We start from the raw sequence: 20,245 nt of genomic DNA on the forward strand, positions 1-20,245 counted from the left end.
GTGTGATCTTTTCTCTATGGATTTGTCATCTTTTCTGGTCAATTGGGGTATTTCTTCGTCTGGTTTCGTCTTCTCAAAGTGTGCCTACCAAGTGTTTGTTGTTAGTTCTCTGTCAGGATTTCTACGTAATTAGCAACAATGGTGACCGCTGCTCAATTACAGATTCTACAATCTCCGATTGCATCTTTGATTTCGTCCGTCTCAAGCTCAGTAAATGTGAAATTGGATGAATCGAATTACTTGGCTTGACATTTCCAGATGGAGTTGCTTCTTGAAGGGCATAGCATAATTGGTTTTGTTGATGGTTCGATGCCTTGTCCTACTCAGTTTTGTCAAGAATCTTCTTGTGATTCTACTACAAAGGTTCAATCTGATGACTACAAGGTGTGGAAAATGCATGATAAAACATTAATGCAGTTATCACTGCCACATTGTCTCCGGCTGCAATTTCCTGTGCCATTGGGAGTACTAGTTCCAAAGAACTGTGGAATCGCCTACGAGAACAATTCTCTACGGTCACAAGAACGAGTATATTTCAACTTAAATCTGAGCTGCAAACCATAAAGAAAGGTAGTGATTCTATCACTGTGTACTTGCAGAAGATTAAAGAAGCATGGAATTTGTTATCTGCTGCAGGTGTATTTTTTTGATGATGATGACATAGTCATTCTTACACTAAATGGTCAGCATGTTGAGTTCAACACAATAAGATCTGTGATTAGGGGCCGTGAAACTGTGATATCATTGAAAGATCTTCAGTCTCAACTGCTTGCTGAAGAAACTCTAGTTGAAACTATTCCTCCATCACTGGTGTTATCTGCACTAATGGCACAAACCAATGGCGTGCCATCCAAGAATCAATCTTTTTCCGGTTCTGGCGGAAATTATGTTAGTTCTAATTCCAATGCATATAAGTCCTTTAATCAAAATGGTAAAGGCAGAAATCGGTTTGGAAACAACTTCAATCCGAAATATGGTAATGGCAAGAATTTTCATTCAACTCCGGCACCTGGCATTCTTGGTACATCACCACCAAGAACATAGAACTATGGTTTTCAAGCTCAAATTTGTCAAATTTGTGGGAAAAATAATCATGTGGCATCTACATGTCGATTCAGAAATACCAATGTTTCCCAAGGTTGTCAAATCTGTGGCAAGCATAATCATCTTGCTGACACCTGCAGATATCGAAATACAAGTGGTGCATCAGGTTGTCATGTATGTGGGAATCCATAACATAGTGCAGAAACATGCTTTCAGAAGAATGTACCGTCTCCAATGAGTGCCATGCATGCTGCAACAACCAATGGTACTTACTCTTCATTCTCAGTGCCATCAGCTCCATCTTAGCAACAAGTTTGGCTTACTGATTATGGTGCAAATAATCATATGACCTCTGAACTGGGAAATCTCTCATTGTCAATCACAGTACTGTTCACTTTAACGAAAAACCACATTTTTATACTAAAAAGTCAATCCTAATACTATTCACTTTACCCTTTATTTTGTTCTTATCATTAAAACTCAAAGTTTTCAAGCCCTTTTCATTAGCTTTCCTTTAGATTTAATCATATTGGAGATGGTTTGGGTTAAATTTGCTCAACTTTTAGGTTTTAATCCAAAACTTATTTTAGGTCACATGGTTGGAGATGGTTTGGGTTAGTTTAACCCAAGGGTTGGTCTAAGGGTCTTTCTTTTTAAATCATTGTCCAAACATTTCCTATTTTTCTTAGTGTAAAATATCATTTCTACTCAACAGCATATAATCAATCTTGGGACTCTGTGCTTGTAGTTTAGCCTCTACTTTTGTGCTTGTAGTTTAACAGATGTCTATCTCTCATGATTCAATAATCTATAATCCAAAGTTGAAGCACTTCAATCTTGGCATTCCGACGAACTTTATATATTCCGTATATATTCCGTACTCTCAAGACATGACTCAAATTTTGACAAACAAAGAATGAGATAAATAGAGTGGATAAGTCATATTTCTCAAGAGTAAGGTGACTCACTAATTCTCTTTTTAATTATTTTTCTACGACTGGAGTGCTTGAGTTTATATAAAACTCAATGCACCTTCTCATAACTTATGTGTCTATTGGCCTTAAACCATATGACATCTAGCACTTATTCAAAACAACCAAATCGTTTTCACTAATTGACATCTAATAATAACAACTTTTCATTCAATATTAGAAATTATAATAATATAATTTCCAAACAAGTAAATAATTAAAGAATTAAACCATCATGTACATAATATATAACGTAGATCACATACATTCTATAAACTGTTAGGGACTTTCTGGGAGGTTAATAAATTAAATACACAGTAAAAAATAAAATGCTAGGTTGTATATATGAAAAAGGATCCTCTTTGTGAGGATCTAGGGAATATGTGCATCGTGTCCGTTCATAGTACATCGTGCGGTCAGAAATCATTTTAAATTGGGTTAATCTCACTTCAAACTTTTGGGACAGTTTCATACATCCGTTAAGATTTTTGTTAAGTCAGCCGTTAACTAGTGACGTGTCACACACGTGGACAATGATTAGGCTACGTGTCAATATGAGCCCATGAGGATATTTAAAAAAAAAAAAAAAATTAAAGATATTAAAAAATATGGGTCTGTTGTCTTCCTCCCAGAGGAAGAGTTCGACCTCCTCCTTTCCCTCCTCCACATCCCACACACATCCATCTTGTCGAAGTACCCACCTTGTCACCTTCATCTTCTCTGGCCAACTATATCCCAACCACACCTACTTCTTAGATAAACAATACACTCCCAAACTCCCCAAACAACCATTTTCACCCACGCACCATGATAGGGATTTTATCACTTGCAAAAGTAGAGATAAAAACACTTAAAAATACTTGCAAGAAAACAAGGTAGTTGTAGTATAAACGGCTCAAGTAAGGTCGTTTTCCGCAGGGATTGAATGAATAATTTATGCAAAACCTAATTCTTAGTTAATTATTTAAAAACAAGGATTGGAAAAAGTTGATTTTGAATTTAAAATTAATAAAAACGAATTTTAAATTAAAACAAATAAATAACTTGACAAAGTAAAGAAAACAAAAGAAAATAGTTTTGAAAACCAAATTGTAAAAACCTAGGGTTCCGCCATCCCCTTAATAATCCTATGTAAATTTACCAATTACTTATGAATTACTCATGCAACTTTGAAGGTTAGGTTTTCCTTATGCATATTCTACTTGTGACATTCAAGTTATAACGTATATCAAACATGCAATCCATTTGTGATATTCATATCAAATATAAACATGCATGACTCATTACGCTTTGTGAAAACCCTTTGAAAAACCATGCAACCCCTATGACGTGACATTCACCCTAGGTGAAATTACAACTATCAATTACTAGAAGCAATACTCAATTCCCCGGTGGCATTCCGACTGAATTGCATCCAATTACTCATCTAAACATCATAATGGTAGCTAAGCATTAAGATGTAGAGACAGTTTAAAGCACAATGATTTATAATTCAAGGCATGCATGTATAATCATAAGCAAGTAAATAAAAACTACATATTCATGCTAAGGCTCAAGGCATCGCCCTAACAAAAGAAAATTAGTTACGAACAATCATAAAACAAAATACTATTGAAACAGAAAAAAGATAGAAAACACCTTGAAAATACAAAGTGTCAAAGCCTAGCTAAATTCTCCACGTACGTTATCTTTTAGCCTAATGGCTAAATATCTTATTTATACAAATAGAAAATAAAACCCTACCTTGAAAAGGTCTTAGAAGTAAACCAGGAAACATAATTAAATGATAAAACAGAAAATAAAAGGTTTCCTATTTGAACTAGAATTCAGAGTTCTCAGAAAATCACACTTTTGACTGACCAAATCAACTCCTATTTGGTCTCAATAGGTCTCTTTTGAAATCTGAAGACGTTCCATACAAATCCTCAGAAAAAATATTCCTCAAAATACGCCATCCTGACCTCCAAAATACCCAAAACGTCCAAAAATGTCAATCTGGGAAAGTTGCGCGCTGGGCCTTAATTTCATCGCTACGATCAAAAGGCCTGTTAGAAAAATCTGGAATTTTGATATAAACATCTTGAAAGGCACACGAACATCCTCCAATTGGAATCACTCCAAAATTCATCCTTTTGATCACTTTTTGCTCCAGAGGAAGTCGAATGTCCTACATTGAAAATATATAACAAAGTATCAAAATTCTACCAAAATAACTAATAAATTATAACTAAGATTAGGGTAAAATATATAGTATAATATGGACTCATCACACGACACCCAAAACTCACACAGAAATCAAACCTTCTATTTTCACCATCACACCCAAAATTCGTCTCTTCGCTTCGCCAAAGGCACCACCACCATCCCAATATCGCCGCACCCAATCGAAGAAGAATTGAACCAGGTCCCCCTTCACATCTGGATCTCCAGCGAGGCCATGAGAATCATGAACAACTCCATCAACGACATCTTCGAGAAGCTCGCCTAGGATTCGTTGAGGCTCACGAGGTACAACAAGAAGCCAACGATCACGTCCCAGGAAATCCAAACTGCTATGAAGCTTATCCTTCCCGGTGAGCTAGCAAAGCACGTTGTTTCGGAATGGACCAAAGCCGTGACTAGGTTTACCAGCTCTTGAAGGTTTAAGGTTTGTTGGTTTCAATGTCTGATATTTGGAATCGCGTCATATGGGTTTGTTGGTTACCAGACTTAATTCTCTCGCTCAAAGTGTTCGTCGGTCGCCGTTAACCCCTTGACGTCATCGCACGATGCCCTCATCAAGCAGATTCGGGGTGAGAGTTGCAAGAACTTGATCTATTGTTGGAGATAAGTGAGAGGGTGGGTTTTGGGTAGGGGCAGAAGAGAGTTGGGGGTTGGGGGAGTTTTAGGACGGAAGGGGAGGAGGGGAGGAGGGGAGGAGTGAAAGAGACAATAGGGAAGGATTGAAGGTAGGGGTTGAGGAAGCAGATCATGGAATTTGTGAAACAATCTTAGGGTTTTAGTTTTTTCTTATTTTTTAATTTTTTAACTTTTAACTGTTAGGTTTTTAAAATTTTAAATTTCAATTTTTTTTAATTTTTCATTATCCACGTGGCACCCAATCATTGTCTACGTGGGTGCCACGTCACTAGTTAACATCTTACTTAACATCAACTTTAACGGATGTATGAAGCTGTCCCAAAATTTTGACTCCAGGTATCACTCTGGGATGAAAAAAATTTAATGTACCAAATATTGAAAACCAATAAACTTGAAGCTAGTAAACTGAGATTAACCTTTTAAAATTTTATTATTTAAAATTGAACAAATAATATTTGACGAAAACTGACTGCACAATGTGCAATATGGACACGATTCGTAGAAAATAATGTGACATCAATGCCTTCATTCCACTCAAGATTCGATCTCATATGGTACTTGAGTTTAGTTTCAGAAATAATGTTAGTTCAATTTCACAAATAATGTAGTATTTGTATTTAATTTTAGAAATAGTGTTCGTGTTTAGTTTTAGAAATAGTGTGATATTCGTGTTCAATTTCAGAAATAGTGTAATACTCGTGCTTAGTTTTAAAAAATAATTAGTGTTCAGTTTTCAGAAATGGTATTTGGTTTTCATAAATATTGTTCAGTTTCATAAATAGTGCAGTACTGTTCAATTTCAAATATAGTGTGTGATGGACACGCGCACATCAGTTTTTATTACTTTTTTCTATTTTATTTTTTTATTATATTAAACTTTTGTCTTTTTCATTAAAATTTACGGCGATATATTTTACACTAAGGAGGGGGGAGTTTGGCTAAGCCACACAATGGGCAACCTAATTTAGTATCGAATTCGTCATTCACGAGATTTGAACCTAAGACCTCTCATTTACAATTGAAGAGGAATACCATCAAATCATAGTACTGAGTGGTAACAGTTCAGAATTTTAATCCTTCAAACATCCACACATCTTTCACATTCCAATCAGGTCAAAAGATTAATTTTTTAGAACATAAAAATTTCATCAAATCAAATAGAACTTGGTTTTAATTAAATTAAATCTATTACTACCGAACGATTTATCGTTACAACCTCATATTAACATAGAATACATATAAATCTCCTAATTGTTAATAATCATTACAACATATAATATGTTGACCACAGTGTCAAGGAAGGCTTCGGCTTTACTATCTTTCTATATCAAGCAGACCTTTAATTTGGCAGGCTAATGGTGTGTGTGGTAAGACCACCAAATAACCTCGAATATGTTGACATAAGTAAAATAGATTAATTAGTAATTGAAATATAATGATCGGTTTGGTTTCAAAAAGTATCAAAACCAAACCAAAGTAAATTAATTCGGTTCGGTTTTACATTATTTGACTTTTTTCTCAGTAAAAGCCAACCAAACCAACCGATACAATTCGATTTGATTGGTTTGGTTGATTCAATCGGTTTGATGCCCACCTCCTATTTCGTCATACAAGTAAACCAAAAAGAAAAAAAAAAAAGATTGCAAAACCTCAAACTTTGACGTTTCTTGAGTGTGTGCACAGTCCAAGTAACATGCCAGCTTGTCTTCTTCTCCACCTCTCCCTATCTATTTCTTTTTCTTAATTCAATGATTCCATGATTCCATGAACTGCATCTGTTCTGGTTACCTACTTGACATTGACATGCAACTTTTGAATTACCCACAGAATTCAAGGCCCAAGTTCCCCACCAGCAAATTTTATGTATTTGTTGGTTAATCATCCTAGTTAAGCCAAAAAGTGAGATCACTCAAAAGACTGTCCAAGCTCCTCCTCCTCCTTGTCATAGGTTACTAGTTCTCATGGCCTCATGATATTCTATTGTAATCTTCCTTTTCTTTTGTGCTTATGCCCCGTTGTCAACAAAAAAAAAAGAAAAAAAAGAAAAGAAAATTCTTCAAAATTTCCTACGGCTACCTCTGGCCATGAAGAACCTTCCCCTTCAAGAGGTGGCTGAAGTGCTGCCATTTTTATCATCTGTAAGCAGCTAAACTTTCTTAGAAGCTGTGTTTTGGTTTTTCTGTTTAAGACAACGATATATTTACGTAAACGAGAGGTGTGAGATTTGGGATGTGTTGCATTATGGGCTAATCATAATAATTTTGTATAGAACTCATCATTCACGAGAGTCCAACTTTAGACTTCCCACTTACAAGCACTATTAAGTGGAGAAAAGCACCGTTAGACTATAGTTCTAGGCGGCATAAGTTTTATTTTTGTTTCTCTTATTTCTTATTTTGTGGTTGCAGTTGTTGAGGTGGCAGAGAGATTTGTTTACTTTGGCATGTCTGGTAACCTCATCACATACCTCACAAATGAACTCCAAGAGCCAATCCCCATGGCTACAAAGAATGTCAACACTTGGGTTGGAGTCTCCTATCTACTCGCAGTAATCGGAGCCTTCATAGCCGATGCCTATCTTGGTCGATTCAAAACCATCCTCGTCTCTTCAATCATTTACTGCTTTGTACGTAGAATTAAATTCAAAACTTTCATTAATTTTGTTACCCTCTAATTTCACACCCATGATTGTTGTATCTTTTCTTGTAATGCAAGGCAACGGTGGTGTTGAACATTACAGTTTCAGTAATTCTTCTGCATTATCAGAAAGCAATGTTCTTTGAAGCACTTTACATATTGTCAATTGGGCTAGCTGGCCACAGACCGGGTGCACAAACTTTTGCAGCTGACCAGTTTGTGAGGACTCACCAGAGGAAAATAAGGCGAAGAGTTCGTTCTTCAACTGGTGGTACTAGGGGATCATATTTAGGCTTGGTTTGGTACTGAGATGATTCTGAAGAAAGCTGATATAAAAAAAAGCTGGGAGCTGTTTTTGTGTTTGGTAAACATTCAGTTTCAACTTTTTTTCACAATTTTGGGTGAAAAAAAGCCAAAAACAAGAAGCTGCAAAACCCAGCTTTGAAAAAACGGCTTTTTTTTCACATCTGTTTTACATAAAAGTTTACCAAACACTATAATACTGTTTTTTTTTCTTTTCAAAAGCACTTTTACAAAAAAGTTTACCAAACACTCTACTGCTTTATTTCATAGCTGCTTATTCTCACAGCACAGCAGAAACAGTTTTTTTTTCAAAGCACAGCAATACCAAACCAGCCCTTAGTGCCTCTGCTGCCATTTTAGTAGTCATATATGTGTAGGTCAACAGACTCTAACTCTGGTCATATATTCACACACCACGCAAGTCTGCTCCGAACCTTATTAAGAAATCGAGGATGTAACTTGTTTAGTGATTAAAATTTTTGGTAATCCTGGATTATTTAGTTCGATAAGTTTATAACAGTAATACTGAGGCCGAAAATTTGTCACTATGCTTTCCCTCGTTGTAGGATAATGTCGGGTGGGCGGCAGGGTTTGGAATACTGACAGGGGCAATGGTGGTAGCCTTGGCTCTGTTCTTGTTCAGTTACAAGAAGTTCAGAAGGCAGGGACCCTTAGGCAGCCCTTTCACCACGGTGGCTCAGGTGTTTGTGGCAGCAGCGAGGAAGCGGCACCTCGATGGAACATCAACTGGTTTTGGTGTGTACAGAGATGACAAGCAGGGCCGTCTCTGAGATTTTGGAGGTCATGTACGAAATTTATGAAAGGGCCTTTCTTAAGATAGTTTTAAAAAAGGTAGGACAATGTATTGATGCTAGAAAATAATCATTTAAAAATGTCATTAATAATAAGTAAAAAGAGCTACAAATATAACGTTCACTAAATAATCAAAAGCAATTCAATCTTAAACAATCAAACAAGGAAAAAAAAAACTTAAAAATTTCTAACTTCAAAGTTTCACTTGAATATATAACATTATTATATACTAAAATTGAAAAAAGAATACCATTTTTAAGGTGTTAGAAAGGAAAAAAATGCGCTTATAAGAGTGCACAATGAAATCTTAAAATGTTAACAAAAACAATTTTTAAATATAGAATGTTATTACATAACAAAAGCAATTTTTAAATATAGAATATTATTACATATAAATATTAGATTAGATGACAAAAATTTTGGTGGCTCCTTTAAATTCGGGGTCCTGTGCGACTGCACCTTTCGCTCCCCCTCAGCACCCCCTCTGATGACAAGACTCATGAGACTAGCAGGACTTTAGCACATACCAGCCAATTCAGGTAGAATAATAGAATTTATAGTTACATATATATTGCTTTGTAACATTTATGCATGCATGACCTACATGGTTTGTCTAACTAGTTGAAAACTTTAGATGCTTGGACAAGGCAATGATCATTGACGACCTCAATGCTTCAAGCACGACCAGAAATCCATTGGTCCGCTCAATTGGTTCAAACTTCAAGCTTCCGCAAGCATCACTTCAAATCTTTGTTTTTCTCACGGTTATAGTTGTGATTCCAATATATGACCGTGTTTTTGTCCCAACAGCCCGAAAAATCACGGGACATTCCTCTGGCATTACCATCCTACAACGAATCGGCATTGGCCTATTTCTATCCATAATCACCATGGTCGTGTCAGGTTTGGTAGACGCGAAAAGAGTTAGCGTTGTAAAAGATCACAACCTCTTGGACAACCCGAAAGCGGTAGTGCCAATGAGAGTGTTGGTTAATTCCACAGTACATGGTATGCGGTTTATCTGATTTATTTGCATTGGTCGGAATCCAAGAATTCTTTTACGATCAAATGCCGGAGGAAATGAGAAGCATGGGAGTAGCAGCATACCTTAACGTTAATGGTGTCGGAAGCTTCATAAGCAGCGGTATAATAACCGTGGTGCAAGCGATTAGCTCAAAGCATGGTGAAAAATGGCTTAGTGACAACATCAATCTTGCCAACCTCGATTACTTTTATTGCGTAATTGCAGCTTTGAGCACTTTGAGCTTGTGGTTTATCTGTGGATTGCTAAACGTTTTGTATACAAAATGTTTGCAGCAGAAGTAACCAACGAGGAGAAAGAACGGACTTTAATCTGGATGATCGAGAACACAAGCTTATGACCTATCTTTTTCTCATGCTTAGTTTTTCTTTCAGAACCTTAGTGCAAGCATTAGGTAAGCAAGCTACCATAGTGTTTTGTACTAAGCTCTTCGATCCTTTCTAAATAGGAAGAAGGAGCGCACATTGTTGTACAAGCTCATTCAACTGCGTGTGGAGGACAAGATAAGTTAAAATAATTAAAAAAAATGAAATTATGATATTAAATATCGAAATATCAAAATTTTCATCAAAGACCATATTTTTCTCCCTAAACCTAAAGTATTAAGTATTTTCATACATTATTCCATAACATAACTCAAAAACAAAGTTAGAGTCAATAAGAAGGTATAAATAGGGGTGGTTTGGGATGAGATCCTAAACTGAAAAGCACAAACCGAATTCCAAACCGAGTTCTTTCGGGACGAGATTCTGAAAATCGAAATCGAACCAAAATTTCGATATTCTTGAAAACATTTCGGCATTGCGGGATCCCCAAATCAACGGAAGACAAGGATAGATCCCCAAATCCTCAATTTGTAGATCCCTAGTTCAAAAACAAGATGCCCTTAGCCCTTAAGCTTCCTCCAAATCCCTAATTTGCAGCAGTTGCACCACAAATTCCAACTCTTTAGGGAATAGAATATGACTTACATTTTAAATTGGTAGAACAATTTGGAAGGTATGACAAAACCTGCACAAAGCATTACCATATGGCTGACAGGAGAGGAGAGAGGTGGTGAGTCGAGTGTCGGTGGCAGAACGACCAAGAGAAAGAGAGAGAGTTTTGACAGAGAAGATGCAACTGAGTGAAAATTAAAATCGAGAGTAGGTCGACGCAACACGATTAATTAAGACAACAAGGATTTGGTCCTTGGGACGCTGTTTGACTTGCGCCCGAATGTCCGTGAAGAAGTAGCAAGGATTTGGTCCCTGGAGTCGGACTCTCCGATCCTGCAGAGATGATGCTATCGTAAATGAAGTACAAGCACGTGGTGGCGCGCGAGGTGGTGAGTTACAGAGCTCCGGCGACAACGACGGATCTACCATCGTGCTCCGGCGACAACGACGGATCTACCATCGTGCTCCGGCGACAACGACGGATCTACCATCGTGCTCCGGCAACGATGACGGATCTGCCATCGCTTTGAAAGAAATGGGGTTGAGTCGATGGGGTTGACAGACAATCATGTGTACGTTGTCATTTAATTTTTCGTTCCATTCCGCTTGCACGTACCAACGCAAAACATAACAACTATCCCATTTCGGCGCATACCAAACATAGTATGAAACTTCTATTTTATCCCATTCCATTCCCTTACGTTCTGTTCCATTTCGTCTCGTTTATGTGCCTTTGTTTGATTTTGCGGTTGCATTTAGGTTGTACCTAGATTGCCTAGGTACCCTCTTGAGGGATCAAGTGAAATTTTAATTAACTAGGGTTGTGTATGGGCGAGGGTATTGTAGATATAAAAGTTTGGGTGTAGAGAAAAATATTAGTTTGGAAAGAATAAAAATATAGTTCGTAGAAAGATATAATTTGGGTTCAAATAAAATTTGTCAAAAATTAATAGGCATATGAAATTTGACGAATTGATTAATGAAGTTATGAAATTGCAAATTTATAAAATTGAAATTATTAAAAATGTATGAGGTTATAATTGCAGCTAAACTTAAAAGAGCAAAGTGTTACCCATAAAAATAACAAAGACCCTTTCAAGTTCTTAAAAAAATAAAAAATTCAATTTTTTTCTTTCAAGTTACCGTTGCAAGGCTATATACCAAAAGCGAAGACGGCAGAAAAAAAGCGCGTACTTCATCTCTCTCTCTCTCTCTCTCTCTCTCTCTGTGATTATTGATTTCCTTCGTTGCCTTTCCTCGCTCGCCATAAACGACGTCGCCAGCGGCCTTGGTTCTCGATTCCTCTGCCTCCGCCGTCGCCGCCCATTTTGTGCCGAGAAACACGAGTCGACGATTTCATCGAGATCGATCCAACCACAGACCAAGATATGTTCTGAATTTTGAATTTCGTTATGTAATTTTGGGCTTGCTTTTAGGGTTTCGTTTGATTTTACTCGTTGATTTAGGGTTTCCTGTTATATTACTTGTTAATTAGAATATCCAATTTCCTTCTTGTAGAATTGTTATTTGATTATCGATTGTAGGATTTGATTTGATTTCTCTCGTTGATTTAGAATAATCACTCTATAATTACGTATTGCTTTCTCAACTGTAAGATTTCAATTTCGATTTCGAATATGTTATCTGTAACTGTGAGGGCATCTCCATCTCCATCTGATTCTGTGTTTGATTATAGACTTGGTGGAGGATCAATCGGTGGGAGATATGAGGAACCCAGTTATGAATGCCGAAGAAAACGCAATCGTGATGGTAGCCTCAAAGAGGTAGGGCTAGGGTTAGGGTTTTCCACCACTTGTACAGCACCTGCATATGAATGCCGAAGAAAACGCAATCGTGATGGTAGCCTCAAAGAGGTAGGGCTAGGGTTAGGGTTTTCCACCACTTGTACAGCACCTGCATATGAATGCCGAAGAAAACGCAATCGTGATGGTAGCCTCAAAGGGTTAGGATTTGAAACTACTTGTGCAGAGGCTGAGACCACTGTGGAAAAGAAGGCTACTGATGAAGAAATCGCTGTTCCTGCTGATGAAGATCAGATTTGGTGCGTGTTATGTGGCGAATGTTTTGACGATTTCTATAGTCATGAGACCAAGGGATGGATGTATAAAGGTGCTGTGTACTTGAATGCACCTGAGGGATCAGCAGGGAACACAGATGGGTCAGAGTTGGATCTTATAGTCCATGATAAATGCAGATAGGAAGGTCGTCAAGGGAAACGGCTTCAGAGGACATACCATAGTGGTTGCAAGAAGTAGATCAACTAATCTATATCAACTAGATACGACACCTGACGGATCTAGAGGAGGCAAGGATAGGTCACAGTTGGGTTCTATAGTGCATGCTATGCAAATCGGAATGTTGTTAAAGAAAATGATTGCAGGAGAGTTTAGCATAGTGGTTGCGGGAAGTAGATGAACTAATTGACAACAACTACATATATTTGAAATGATGATTTCGACCTCGGAGCATCCAGAGATGATTTAGGCTTGTTTTGTAGGCAAAGAGCAAAGAACATTATGTTGTTGTAATTGATTCAATCATTCGAGTTCAATAAAGAAGATAGATTTTCATTTTTACCGCCAATGTGACCTACTCTTGTACCGTGCACATCATCTTGCAGCAAGGTTAATAACAATTTCTATTGTCATTTTGTTCTCTGCTCAATTTTATGTTTTATTTTACTCTAGTTCTCTGGTGCAGTTTTAATTGTCTTTATGTAGTGAAAGTCATTTCGCTTTTCTTGTTAGTTTTGTCCTAAATTGTTGCACCTTCCATTCTCAGTTATGTTAAATGTCATCTTTTAGTTAACGTTAATTTAGGTATGGGCCGCGGGCTTGCTATTTTCAAGGTCCCATTGAATCCTATTGCAAGGACATGCTACCGAGTTGCAGCGTCTCTCTGCCTTTCACATACTACCAAAATTCTAACTGTAAGTTCTGTAAGAAAAGACCAATTGGTTCATCAGCTGGAGTCTGAAGCTCAGACTCAGAGAGGTGGACGAAAATTACAGGTGTGAGAAGCTTTATTTTGTTGATAGGACTCTTAATTTGCAGATACATTCTGATTTCACTGAAAAGTTAGATTTTAGTTTACAGCTGCAAAACATATACTATGATTGTTGTAAATATAAAGAAAATGAAAATATTATACAGCGATCAATTGCATACTGGTTTTATTTTACTTCTCGTTGTCTCTCTAACCGGTCAACTGGCTGAGTATTTAGTTTCCCTGAAAGCATAATTCTATCACACATATTTCGTCTTCACAGGGAAACTGTTCATCGTTAATTTAGAAGAATGTAAATATAGTGCTTTCAGTATAGCAACGGCGCAGACCTAGTCAGCTGTTCCACGCATCTTGAGACTTGAATGGAGACAAGAGCGCGCACCCCCTAGGACAGCTTACAAAATCTAACGCAATGATCTCTGGTGATTCGTTAAGTAGAAAATAGAATCTCATATTCCATTGTTGCAGAATCAAAAACTTTCATTAAAAAAGAAAATAGAATCTCAGAAACTGCTTTGGCAAATTGAAGCTTGCGTGAACTTTGAGAATCCACTACTGAGAATCTACCACATAAAATTTACCCACTTTCATCGAAGGGAAACGCTAAGTTTGAGAATCCACTACTGAGAGAAACCTTTCCAACTACGCGATTAATCACATGATAGAGAAACTAATATGAACTGTAGAGGATGCTCTTTGTAATGTTATTTCATCTGTTTTTTTAAACAATAAAAATGAACATTTCAGCAGCAGCAAAACCTCAAACTTTGATGTCTCTTCTGTGTGCACTGCCCAGGGAAATTAGTTAAATCTGCTTAAGTTTTTTTTCAGTTAATGTCTTTAAGTTCTTTCTTAATTACGTTTTTTTTTCAGTCAAAGTCATTTAATTACTTGACTGAATCAGTTGAATCTGTTTAGTTACCTTATGAAGAAATGTTACGTGGTTTTTTTTGAACTAAACCCAAAGAATGTCCGGCTTATTTTTCCAACCAACAGTTACTGGTATGTATTTATTATCTGTGCTACAAGAAAAGGTAAGATCGCTATCTTTGTAGGATCAATCTTTGACAAAAGTACACAACAAAAAACCAATTTTATTCAGCAATTTTCTATGGCTAGCTCTGACCATGAAGACCCAGAGAAGAATCCCATCAGCCGAGAAGAACGTTCCAATTCCAGAGGTGGCTGGAGTGCTGCCATATTCATCATCTGTAAGCTGCCAGTCTTCTTTGATTTTTTTTATTTTTATATATGTGATTTTCATTTAAATATTTTGTTGTTTCAGTTGTTGAGGTGGCAGAGAGATTTGCTTACTTTGGCATGGCGGGTAACCTCATCACATACCTCACAAATGAACTCCATGAGCCGATTCCCATAGCTGTAAAGAATGTCAACACTTGGGTTGGAGTCTCATCTCTCCTCCCAATACTTGGAGCCTTCATAGCTGACGCCTTTCTTGGTCGATTCAATACCATCCTCGTTTCATCGACCATTTACCTCTTGGTACAGTTAAATTCAAAAGTTTCATTAGTGTTATTACCCTTTTGCTTTCATACCATGATTGTTTTTCTTTTCGTGTCTTGCAGGCAATGATGTTATTAACCATAACTGTGGCAGTAATCCCTCTGCATTATCAGGAAGCAATTTTCTTTGTTGCGCTTTACATATTGTCAATTGGGCTAGCAGGGCACAAACCATGTGCACAAACCTTTGCAGCTGACCAGTTTCGTGAAGACACGCCGCGGGATAAGAAGGCGAAGAGCTCATTTTTCAACTGGTGGTTCTTGGGGATCGTAATTGGTGCCTCTGTTGCCATTTTGGTACTTATATATGTACAGGTCAACAGACTCTTCCTCTGATCTTATTTACATGCACAAGCAGAGTTTTTTTCTCAAAGTTTAGCCAGGTATAACTCAAAGTCCATTTAGCATTAGTTCAGAGTAATGGTACATAGAGATAACAAGTCCCAAAATTTTGAATCCTAGCTGTGAATTTTTTTATATTTTCTATTATGTGAGTCGACTCTGGACCTCATTTATTTACAACGAATAAGAAATCGGATGAACTTTTTTGGTGATTAATACAACAACAACAAAGTCTTATCCCACTAAGTGGGGTCGGCTGTATGAATCCTATAACGTCATTGCGCTCAGGTCATGTACCATGTCTTTCGTTAGATCCAATTACTCGAAGTTTTTTCTTAGAGCCTCTTTCCAAGTCTTTCTAGATCTTCCTCTATCCCTTCGGCCCTAAACCTCTATCTTGTAATCACATCTTCTAACCGAGCGTCTGTAGGCCTTCGTTTCACATGTCCAAACCACCTTAACAAATTTTCTCTTATCTTTCCTTCAATTTTGGCTACTCCTACTTTACCTCGGATATCCTCATTCCTAATTTTATCCTTTCTATTGTGCCCACACATCCATCGAAGCATTCTCATCTCCGCTATACTCATTTTATGTACGTATTGATTTTTCACCGCCCAACATTTTTGTGAACACGAAAAATTCCTGAAAACAAGAAACAAGAATACGTGTACAAAAATAATATTTTTGTATTTAATGATTTTGGGGTTACGATCTCTCTCAAATTTGGTCCTCTGATTCTATCTTCGTAGGATGTAGGTTTGTGGATGAGTTGTTGATCCAAAAGGCCGTCGGGGCTTGATCTAAGGATGAACAGTTGATGAACGGATCTTCAAGGGGCGTTGGGCTTGATCTTGAAGAATGAGTGTATGGGTTTGTTGAGGTTGTTGATCCAAAGGGCCGTTGGGGCTTGATCTTAGGATGAACGGATGATGAATGATGAACACTTTCTTCAAGAGGCCGTCGGGGCTTGATCTTGAGTTGGTGGGAGTTCTTCAAGGGCCGTTGGGGCTTGATCTTGAAGGAGGATTTGACGAAGAACGAAGAGTGCTTTCTTGATCCTTCGGGATTTCTTGGGAATTTGGATGCTTGAGAGCTTTGGAGTTTCAAAGCTTCAAGGATTTGGGGAATTCTCTTCCAATTTGGGAGTAGAGAAATGTATTTGTGAATTGGTTTTCTTTGTCATTCCTCTTGATGGAGAAGCCTATTTATAGGTTTTGAGAATGAATCACCACCATTCATTTTTTTGGTGAAGTGAGTAGAGGTTGTAGGTGAAGTAAGTGGAGGTTGTAGGTGAAGTGAGTGGAGGTTGTATGTGAAGTAAGTGGATGTTGTAGGTGAAGTAAGTGTATGAGGTTGGTGAAGTAAATAAATGTTGTAATTTTAATACATTGGTTAACATTTATTTTACTGAAATTTCGATGTCTACAATTTTGTGCCATAAAGCATTGCTAGCCTTGGTACCGTCCTATAAAATATTCCCTTGAGCTTTAGTGGCATACGACAGTCGCACAACACACCCCATGCACTCTTCCACTTCATCCATCCAGCTTCTTTTGCAAGATAGATCCTAGGTAGCGAAAGTGATCGCTCTTTGGTACTTCCTGATCTCTAATCCTCACACCTAACTCATTTGGGCCTCCGTTCGCACTGAACTTGTACTCCGTATACTTTGTCTTTGACCAATTTAGGCGAAAACCTTTAGATTCCAACACTTTTCTCCAAAGGTTAAGCTTCACATTCACTCCTTGCTAAGTTTCATCTATCAACACTATATCATCTGCGAAAAGCACACATCAAGAATTATCATCTTGAATATGTCCCGTTAACTCATCCATTAGCAATGCACATTTTTGCTGATTAATATTAAGTAAAATTATGGTGACCCTAAAGTTGTGTTAGTTCAATTGTGTCAAAATAGTTCCTAGGATATTGTAAAAATTCAAAAACTTTGGCGTCCGATTGAGTTTGTAGTCATTTACGTATTGAATTTGTCACTATGCTTACCCTTGGTGTAGGATTATGTTGGGTGGGCGGCAGGGTTTGGAACATTGACAGGGGCGATGGCGGTCGCATTGGTTCTGTTCCTGTTCGGTTACAAGAAGTACAGAAGGCAGGGACCCTTAGGCAGCCCTTTCACCTCGGTGGCTTAGGTGTTTGTGGCGGCAGCGAGGAAGTGGCGCGTCAATGGAACACTCGCTGGTGTTGTTGTGCACAGTGATGGGAAGAGTCAACATGAGACTAGGACTTTGGCGCATACCAGTCAGTTCAGGTATGTCTAACATGCCACCATAATCCAAAGACATATATTTTCCATTAGGTATAATTTTATAAACACAAAACAGCATTGTCATAAAATCCAAATGGAGTTTTATATGTTGCCTTTCCAAAACTTTATACAATATTTAAAGGGGTGTGCTATCCACATACCCCTTGTTAATTTCTATCATTTGATCTTCTTTATTGGCGTGTGGATATCACACCCCTATTTAAATTTGTATTGCATATAGTGAAATTCAGGTACTATTGTTCTTTTTCTCTTGGAGTTCTACTAAGATTTTTATGGCTTTCCTTTTTCTTACTCGTTGAAAAATTTAGATGCTTGGACAAGGCAATGATCGTTGACGACCATGATGCTTCATGCATGACCAGAAATCCATGGAGATTATGTTCACAAAATCAAGTAGAACAAGTAAAGCTCATCCTACGCCTGATTCCCGAATGGATGTGTTGCTTAATGTTTGCTGTAGTCCAGTCCTTTTTCCAGACCACCTTCACCAAGCAAGGAAGCACAATGGTCCGGTCAATTGGTTCAAACTTTATGCTTCCCGAAGCATCACTTCAAATCTTTGTTAGCCTGACAGTTATAGTTGTCATTCCAATCTATGATCGTGTTTTTGTCCCAACTGCCCGAAAATTCACGGGACAGTCCTCTGGCATCACCATCTTACAAAGAATCGGCATTGGTCTATTTCTGTCCCTAATCACCATGGTTGTGTTAGGTTTGGTAGAAGCGAAAAGGGTTAGCATTGCAAGAGAACACAACCTCTTGGACAACCCGAAAACAATAGTGCCAATGAGAGTGTGGTGGTTAATTCCACGGTACATGGTATGCGGTTTATCTGATGCATTTGCGTTGGTTGGAATCCAAGAGTTCTTTTACGATCAAATGCCAGAGGAAATGAGAAGCATGGGAGCAGCAGCATAGCTCAGCGTTATAGGTGCTGGAAACTTGTGAGCAGTAGTATAACAACTGTGGTGCAAGTAATTAGCTCAAAACATGGCGAAACATGGCTTAGTGACAATATCAATCGTGCCCACCTCGATTGCTTCTATTGGGTAATTACTGCACTAAGCACTGTTAATTTTTTCATTTATGTGTGGATCGCTAAACGTTTCATATACAAAGAGTTTGAAACAGAAGGAACCGAGAAGCAGACAAAGCCGTCTCAATCTGGATGATCAAGAACCGAAGCTTGTAGCTTGGCCTATCTTGCAGATAACAGAAACTAGTGGTATAGAATACATGTTTTGTGTTGTAATGTCGTACAACTGCCTCGCAGCTTAAAATTACACCTCTTCCCTTTTGATTTCGGACATCCGGATCTCGCAATAGAATTTCAGAAAATCAGGCTCTAGTAGAATTAGTATAAAGGCCTGCATCTGCATGTATGAAATTCCTTGATCAAAACTTCCCTTTTCATCTGTTCTGCAGTCAAATTTTCATCAGCCACTTTTGGTTTTGATCAGTTGTTTCATTAGCTAAAATTTCATAATCTCAATATCCACCAAAGCTATCACTAATGATGTGTTAAGGGTGTTGCTATCCATGCACCTCTTTTTACCTTCCACCCACTCCCTCTTAATTTATGTTATTTGATCCTCTTCAATCAATTTGATTCGATGGTCGGAAATTGACAGATGTGTGTGTGAAAGGTAAAAAGAAGTTATAAAAAATATAATCTCATATTATATTGTATTAAAAGTGCAGATTAATATCAGTGGCAGAGCTAGGATGTCATGCATAGGAGGACCTCTAGCATACACTGGTAGTTTGACACTCAGAACATGAGAGATTGAAGTAATTTGCAAAAAAATTGAAAGACCCTAAATTCAATAGAGAGAACTAAACATTTCACAAACCCAAAAACCAAAATATGACGTAAAGAATAAGCAAGAAATGTATATATAAAGTTGCCAATTAGTACTACAATCTAGTGGTATTCCTCTTGACTTGTAAGTGAGAGGTCTTAGGTTCGATTCTTGTCAAAGACGAATTTGAATCACATTATTGTTAGTTCCTTGTGAGGTTTAGCCCACTCCCTCAATCTCTTAGTATATATAATGTCGTTCGTCTTTTGTCTTTTTTATTTTTTTTATAAAGTTAAAGCCAAAGAAAACAAGAATAAGGAGAGGAAGTGAATACTACTATGCTGTAATAAGAGGGATGAAGAGAAAAATGACGTCTGCCTGGAACGGAAAAGAATTTGGATTGAGAAGACACTTTAATTTTAGGGAGCTTTAATGAAAAGGGCTTGGGCTAACAAATATTTAACCAAAAAAACCATCATAAAATGTTATTTAACCAAAAGGGCTCAAAGTTTAATAAAAAATCATTCAAAACTATTGTCTATCTTTTTCATGCCCTTATCCTCGTCTTCCTCGCCATCGTCCTCATCCTCATCCTCACCCTCTTATCTGCACCACGAACAATTTATAGTGTTAGTATTTTATTCCAATTAGATC

General features: G+C 37.5%; 2 pseudogenes; both read left to right on the top strand.

Moving 5' to 3' along the window:
- The first annotated feature begins 6,843 nt into the window (after window positions 1-6,843).
- Window positions 6,844-10,009, top strand: LOC137748054 (protein NRT1/ PTR FAMILY 5.4-like; annotated as a pseudogene).
- A 4,736-nt stretch (window positions 10,010-14,745) lies between these two features.
- LOC137748055 (protein NRT1/ PTR FAMILY 5.4-like) lies at window positions 14,746-19,304 on the top strand (annotated as a pseudogene).
- The last annotated feature ends 941 nt before the right edge of the window (window positions 19,305-20,245 follow it).

The sequence above is a fragment of the Pyrus communis genome, chromosome 10, assembly GCF_963583255.1.
Source record: "Pyrus communis chromosome 10, drPyrComm1.1, whole genome shotgun sequence".
Classification (NCBI taxonomy): domain Eukaryota; kingdom Viridiplantae; phylum Streptophyta; class Magnoliopsida; order Rosales; family Rosaceae; genus Pyrus; species Pyrus communis.